At 37.0% G+C, this 8,418-nt stretch overlaps 1 long non-coding RNA gene across 1 annotated transcript; it reads left to right on the forward strand.

Moving 5' to 3' along the window:
• Positions 1–646: 646 nt before the first annotated feature.
• On the forward strand, positions 647–7,888 carry LOC142087326 (uncharacterized). Its single transcript, XR_012675418.1, has 4 exons — positions 647–1,816; positions 2,343–2,433; positions 3,698–3,889; positions 6,532–7,888. It is a non-coding gene; the product is annotated as an uncharacterized LOC142087326 (long non-coding RNA).
• The last annotated feature ends 530 nt before the right edge of the window (positions 7,889–8,418 follow it).

Genomic DNA, 8,418 nt, shown 5'->3' on the forward strand with positions numbered 1-8,418 from the left:
ATCCTCATCGTCCCCACCCTGGTTTTTATAATAAAGGGATTTTTGAAATTTCTGTGAAGCATCTGTTAGTGACCACTGCCAAAGGTAGTATAATGCAGAAGCTGAACTACAGGTCCAACCAGCTAAGACAATTCCTATGTTATTTTTGGCCATTTTAATAAAACAAAGAAATGGAGAACTCATTTGGAAATTTCCTATACACCAAGAAAACACTTAATTTTAAAAATACAACTTGAATTTTATGACAATAATTCATACCAAATATTATATAGGCAGAAGCTGCTCTATTTCATTCAGCTTCTGGAGAAAAATAATTATGTTCTTTACAATTTGAAGTGCATTTGTATTCCTTCCAAATAGTCCTATTACAACAAATGAAGTACTTACTATACATCTTTTTCCTGCTGCTTTTCAACTTAAATTTAATTTTCACATAGATTTATTTAAAACAATTCTCAATGTGACTCAGCCAAATGATGAATTTATGGAAGGTTTAGTAAATGTGTAATCTAGTTGAAGTTAAAAATGGCTACTTTGTAATTCTGTGTCTAAATGAAATTACCCATTGTAGCTAGCTATTGTGCATCCATTTAAAGCCTATTTCTTGAGGCATATATTCAATCTTTAACTGAGAGAAAGCATAGCGCAAACATATTGCTAACAGAAAAATGTATATATACATATATAGCATTAGTATTAAGCAAATGTTTTAATTCCTTTTTTCTGTTCTCTGAGCCTGCTTGAGCAGTTAATACATATATATGTGTGTGTATACATTTTGTGTATGTAGAGAATACACTGTACATATTGATGATGTCTTTTTATTGCTCATAATACATGACTGTCTCTGTCCAAATGTAGTTTAAATTTAAGAAGAAAAGTTAAATCAAATGAATGTTGCAGAGCATAAAAATATTTGTAATGAGATCTCACTGCAGAAAAGGTTTGTGACTTGTATTGATAATAGAACAGACTGCGCGAGAACTTTGCCTCGGGCAAAGTGTGATTCTGTTTTCTGTTCCGTTGTTGGCACAAAATCAGCAGTTACACCAGAGTTAAGTCTAAAGTCAGCCTATCTCTGATAAGGAATGCTTGAGTTCAGCATGAGCTGTTTACAAGCTCACCATTTTTAAGAGTGGGCCCCAAAATTTTCTAAGAGAGAACGTGTCACTGAGGTTTCAAATGGCTACCCAGCATGGAGGTACACTCAACTCACTTCTTAGTATTCAGGAGTTTTGACCAAGTTATCCACACTAAGTTTGGTCAGAGTAAAGTTATTTCTCCCATCCAAATATATAAAAATTGAGCTACTAAATTCTCTGTCCATATCACCAGTTGTTGGTACAACTATATACCAACTACAGACTTAGTGTCTAACCCAAAACCCACTGCATACAATTTGTGGAAAAACTTCCGTCTTCCTCACAGTTCTTGATGAGGCCTGTATTTCCTACTGCAGTAGTACTTTATGCTATTTATTCAGTAATACCCTGATTCATATAGAGGGATTTCCATTACTGTCTTTGCAAGAATTAGTAGATACACAGAAAGACGTAATTCCACATCCTCAGAGATACCTAGGCTCCCAAAGTCAGACTGTATTCCGTAGTTTGCATTGTAGCCCATCCAGCATGCAAATTAGACTTCAGTTGTATAAAGTACTGAGAGTGAGACTACTTTATTCTTTCTTTAAACAAGACCAAAAAAAAAAAATCACAAAGTGTTTCATCTTATTTTCCCACTATTTTAATTTTTGATGTTAAAAGGCTGACAGCTGCACGCTAAGAAGATAGGCTTACAGTGGAATTACGACAAGGTAAGTGAGTGAACATGCCAGCTCTTTTGAGATAACTGTCCCCGAGTACGTCTTTAACCCACAGCACCTCAAGGGAAAGGCAGTAGAGCTTATCCAGCTTCCGCTGAGGGGTTACCTAACGTGCCTGTGTTTCAGCGAAGATGCTGAACCCTGTCTGTTATCACAGGCTGTTTAACTCAATGTAAGATCATACCCTACTCTACCCTGTAATAACTTCTTCATGACTGTGATGTTACTTTTTGATATAGGATTAATGGAGTGCAGCAAATACTCGGATATTGATTATAAGGACTCATTTTTCATTGTTAGTATCTCCTGCCTACTATTAAGCTACACAACACAGGAAAGTCTGGAATTTAAAACAGTATCATGTTGAAAAAAACAGAATTCTCTTGCATCTTGTTGCTTTGCTTACGTTAAACCACAGAGAATGTACTGAGTAAAAGCTAAAAGGTTTTGATTTGTGATTAAGCCATGGGTTTTAACCAGATCCTGTTTTATAATCCTTTAACCTGTGTATCGGAAGTTTCCAACAAACTTATTTTATAGCAACAACAGTCCATCAAAAGAATGGCTTTACGTCACGCAACCAGCATTTCCTGAACAACGGTACAAAGGTATGTGGAGCTCCTAATAGTTTAACTACTGACTTTCTCAAATTTGGTTAGGTTCCCCATATAGCAGCACAAGGGATAGCTTTCTCTGGCGAAATTTATACTCATGATGTACAGTTCTGAAATAATACTGAAGCCTGGACTTATATGAAAGCCTCCAGAGTTCCTGGATTCTTCAAAATGCTCATAAAATCTTTGAAGTTGATAGCGCTTTCTGTTTTGTCTTCTGTATTCAGTGAAATGGAAGGTAGAGAAGGCATTTGGGTTTTGTTATTTTGAAATTGGCCAGTGAAAAGGGCCTGCCATAAACAAACTTATGAATAAATGAATGCATCTGACAAAGAAGTTAATGATCACATGGACTGAGCCCAAATTCTTGATCAATGAATCATGTAGGCTGCTTTGTTTAGGCTCTGGCGAATCAATACTCCATTTTGTTAAACAAGTAAAATGGATTTTTTGTGGGGGTGGTCTGGATTAATTTTTAAATATAAAGTGTCAGACAAAGAAAATATGCAAGGGTGCTTGAGAGTACTGGTTGGAGCTTTTCAAATTTCTTTGCTTCTTTGTATTTATTGTCTTGTTATGCTTCGTACCAGGTGACAACACACAGCAGATGACCAGTTATGGGAAGGAAACAGTAAAATTTAGAAGACTATATTGTAGCTACAGAGCTGTGAATGAGCTCATGACTTTGCAGACTTATTAGTATGGTATAATTATGTCACTACATTAGATATTGCTATTAAATGAAGTGGGACTGGTAAACAGTAGGACCCTCTCCATTCGTTCTCTCCCTGGGCTTGTAACACCCACCACATGAACAGTGTTTCTTTTTTCCTTTATCATATCATGTTGGAGTTTTATTTGGTGCAGGTGATTACATTGTCCCTCAGTGACCTGCCACACTTGTAGTAGGCAAAGCAACTCCAGTATGTAGTCTGTTGGTTTTTTTATGATAGAAAGCACAAAAGTCAAGATTCCTAAAGGGATTTAGGTACATAATGACGCAGGTAGACCCTGCTCAAGTGCCAAGAAATAAATTTAGGCTGGATGGTAGAAAGTTTCTATCTAGCAGCAACGTTATGTCAATTCCACAGGAAGAAATTTATTTAAGTAACTGATGTGGGTTCCTGATAGTAGAGTAGGTAAAACTGGTACCTAGTTTTCAAGAAAACTTGACTGTTTTTTTGAAAATTATTCCTGCAATATCCTGCAGTATCAAAGATATGAACATCAGATTCTCTTCTGATTCTTGCCCCCACAGCATTTTCAAAATGGATAGAGCAGACTAGACAATTCACTCCTGCTGAAAGGCAATGGAATCCCAGTCCACAGTTTACATTCTGCTCAAGTAATTCTGTAGATCACACCGGACATCTACATGCACTTTGAGTGCCATCATAGTTCCGTAATCCTGGCCCCAAAATGTTGGGTCAGATCTGGTACCATGAAGCATGTGAGTATTGCTGAGTTTGCATCTGTCCTCTTGATACAGCAAACTACTGAAATTCCTGGCTCTAGGGCTCAGTGAGTGAAAGAGACTCTTGACTTGGGAAGAGAACAGAAAGTTTCTAACCTCGTCAAGAAAATGACAGTGTCCTGCGCTTGATATTGCCTGAACAATATTCCTGAAACATCGCTCCTAGCTAGATCTAAGTAGAGACAAAATGCCAAATCTGATTATGTAGATCAAAGTGGTCTGCTTCTACAAAGCTGAGTACTCACAGCTCACATCATTGTCAAAATTAGATTTGTGGCTAAGTGGAATTTTTCATCATCATAGCATTTGTTTTTGGTACTTAACAATGAATTTAGGGGCCTAACTTTAAGTAGCCAACGTTGAAAGCTTTGGTTTTCTAAGAAAAGCTACTGCTGCCCAGATTTTCAGAGTTATTTATTACCTTTAGTGGCATATCTTCTTAAAGAGAGTGTTCAGAACCAACCTGCAGCAGGAAAAACAACCAGTGTTGTGATACGGATAAGAAATGACCCCTTCCCCTAGCCCTGTTGGTTACTGGCCTTTCATCAAGCTTATATATGCAAATACTGCCCTGTCAGAAAATGACACTGTGACTTTAATCAGAAAGCTGAACAAGAAACTGCTGTCTGAACTATGAATTAAGCATTCTATATGGTCACTGCATTGAGTCAGTGAAAGAAAAGAAACCAACTGTTCTGCAAAAGATAAATTATTATCCCCTAAAATGGTTTATGTTCCCTTGGTTTTTTGTAGCGAGTGATTGAAAGTCAGGTAGAGGACACAAGCTATTGAACAGATCACTGGGGACTCTTCCAGGTTTGGTCTGTTAAAAATCTTCACAAGTATATCAGAAAATTCTACAGAATAGGACAAAATGGACCAAAATAGAACCAATCCAAATCAAGGATTATGCCTTACAAGAATGTGCAAGCTTGAAGATTGTTAAAGGAGCTAAAAATCTGTTTGGTGGTTTGTTATTTTAAAGCCTGAGCTGGGTTATTGGAATGCTAACAATTACTCATTCATAGAAGAGAAAACAAAACAAAACTGCCAGTAAAAAATAAGCTTATTCACAAAAGTACAGTATGTATTTTGCAAAGCTGTTGGCTTGTTCTCAGGCTGAGAGCACCCAGAGGCAAACACTCTTCCTATTTAAACAGAAACCAAGGCCTCATAGAACTTCTGAAAATGAGGCATTTTTCCTATTCTAACATTCTCCCTGATTGCAGATACACACATAGCTGAAGGTCTTTTTTAAAGCCAAGTAGAGCTCGATATTAATAGTGGCACAGTTAGTTACTGTCCTGTCCTTTATCAACTTGGGATCAAATGTTCTAATGAAAATCAATAGAGTATTTCCCCATTGTGTCTCTGAAAACAGGAACAAATACATACATCAGATAACATGATTATGTTTTCACAAGCGATTAGCATGATTCAAGTGATACACTATTAAAATAACTTTATGCAGAATCACTGTTTTTTAAAAACGGCATTTCACTTTCTCTTTCATTTGTCTACAAATATTTCTGTTTTGGCATATCTTTTATGCAACAGTATCAAATCACAATGCTGCTTCAGACTGATCCAGGCCATTAGCATCACCTCCATAATTAGAAGATGCAATCTTACTCATTCACTACACTATTGCTTAGTAGACTCACGTACAATGTGTTGTGGTAGCTGGAAGTTCAGAACACAAATTTCCCCATGCCTACTTCGGTGATTAGTATGTAGAAAAATGCTTTGTGTTTAAAAACAAAATGACATATCAGAGATTTCCATAAATAAAACACTAAGTCATACAGAAAACACAACAGAATTAAAGTTAAATCTATAGAAAAATTATGAATCTTAAGCAATAAAAAGCCTGAATTTGTTAACAGTTTGGATGGCAGAGCTGGACTGTCTCACATATTTTAATTTGCTTCATGTAAGCTTAATGTATCAGTGTGACTTGTTTTACTTACATATGCTTGCAAAAAAATCATATCAATGACCCTACTTTTACCTGATTTTAAAGTCGGTGAAAATACTCTCCATTGCACAGCTCTCAACACAAGGTTGTACATATCCATGACCAGGACTTCTACAGTACACCACAGTATAAATAGTAATTTGTAATTACAACTTTTCTATCAATTCGGAGAAAGGTAAAGAGGCAGCACTAGGTTTCGTTGGATGTTTTACCAATACTTCTTAAAAGGTGATTGGGAACAAAGTGCAGTGTAAATTTACACTGCATTTCCAGAAATAGGGAGCAGCCATTCCTGCTGTGCAGTGTTTACAATGCTGAGACCCGAAGACCTTCATTTTACATTTATGCATTTAATGGATTTGTTCTCATATAGCTAGAAAGACTGACATGCACCACAGAATACCAGAGTAATCTGGTAGATAAAGCATTCTGCTGGGAACTGTGGGTTCAAGTCATCGCACACAAAGAAATAAACTGGGATTAGTCTCTTTATTTCTTAGGTAATTGTATTAAAAAGTCACTGTGTGGGTTGAGCCCTAAAGGCAACAAAAAAGGGCATTGCATGCTGTGGGGTAGGTCTAGAGAAAGGTGACAAAGAACTGTAAGAGAAATAACGGTATACATTTTTTTTTGCTTTTAGATCAAATGTAATGATGCTTTGACTCATTCAAGTAGTCTTTGTGACAATGTGGAGTAGGAGCTGCGGATGACCATAGCAAGAGAGGGAGAGACATGGAAATCTCCAGTTCCGGGAAAGCTCAAAGTGTAATAGAAAGCAAGTTGGCTGCATCTATCCCCAAGACAGAGATTTCACTCATCATTGTTACAGAATGAAAAATTTAAGAAAGCCCCAAGAGAAGAATTTTCTTATTTTATTCAAACGAAGCTTCCATCTGAAGGCACATATGCCACCATATGGGATCCATTTCAGGCATTCATTAGGAGAAGAATAATTAGTCTAGCATCATACCAGGAAGAAAGGAAGAGGCCCAGAGGATAATTACTTTAGAAACAGAAATAAAAGACCTTGAAACTAAATTTGCTAGGGATGAGTCTATGAAAAATGAAAAAAAAAGACCTTATTTATGGGAATTTTGAATTCAGTTATCAAGGAGAAGAGGAAAAGGGGCATGCCCATGACAGGATTATTTTTAGCTTGGGGAGAAGCTGGTACACTATTGTTTTAATGATTACAGAAAACATGTAGTCTCATATTTCAGCCATTCACCACAAGCAAGAAGCCTCTTCTCTAGTAGCAAAAGAGATGAAACACTTCCACATTATACTAGGAAGAACTGCACCGTATGTCCTCTCTTTGCAAATGCACCATTATTAGCGCTACTCGTCATAGGCTTCAAATACGGCTGTGACCCTTTAAAGGTTGTCAAAAGGGATTACTCCTTTGTAGAGCTTACTATGAGACGACCTGCAAGAAAGAGAAATATCTGTGTTATGTAAATAAAGCACAGGTTGAATATCATGAGAATAGAGAAGACTCAAAAATATGTCCGATTTAGGGATTTTTCTGTGAGCAATTATACTGAGATAGTGCTCTGTATACATCAACTTAATCCTAACCACGCATTTAGCCAACGTATCTCTACTTCACCTTCTGGAAGGTAACAGATTAGACACATCATATTGAATAAAAGACATATATTGTATAGTGCACCACAGTCTGTCTGCAAAGCCTCAGGCCCTAAGTAACTAACCTCTAATTAACCGCTGAGTTTGGAGTTTCTGTGCTACTCAAAAGGCCCATGGGAAGTGAACAGTGACAAGATTTGGCCCTTAAAAAAGGCACTGGTGACTGGATTCCTCCTCTTCATACCAGGAAACACCTGATATTCTGCAGCACTGAAATCGTAATGGGAAGTAAAGACTTGTCTAGGTAAAATCCTTTGATTGAGACAGTGGTCAAAGGGACAGTTCTTTGATGTCTGGAGCTCTTTGTAACAAAGAATAAAATGACATCTCACATTGCTGCGTGTGAAACAGATGGTATGGGTTATGACAGTGGTTCATTCATATTGGGAACACTTGTTACAATGCATTATCTTTTAAAGATACAGAGAAAGCTATCTAGCGCTTTGTGACTCACCTGCAGTATAAACAAGATAATTACCTGGTTCACCTGCTAGAGCAGGGAGATCGATTATAGAAGCTAATTAGAGACCTGTTCTAAGCAGATATGAACTCGTGGGTTTTCGTTATGGGTTCTTCTCCTCTTAACACACCACAGAGAAAACCATAGAACAATAGTGATTAGCCTTATTTCATTTTTATTGCTTCTCCCATTCAGAGTAAAACCACAGAAAGTCAAAAGTGTAGCTAATTTACTTTAGCAAGCCAGCAAATGCAAGTTAATTTCCTTGCTTTACTACTTAGAAAGCTCTGCCAGAGCATTAATGTCTAAGGAAAACAAAGAAAAAATACGTATCCATATGGAATATGAATGCAACTCGTGGTAGCTTGACAAACATTGGCAGAGAAAACTGTCACATTTGCAAGGAGGTAACATATTGGT

This window comes from Calonectris borealis, chromosome 12, assembly GCF_964195595.1.
Source record: "Calonectris borealis chromosome 12, bCalBor7.hap1.2, whole genome shotgun sequence".
Lineage (NCBI taxonomy): Eukaryota > Metazoa > Chordata > Aves > Procellariiformes > Procellariidae > Calonectris > Calonectris borealis.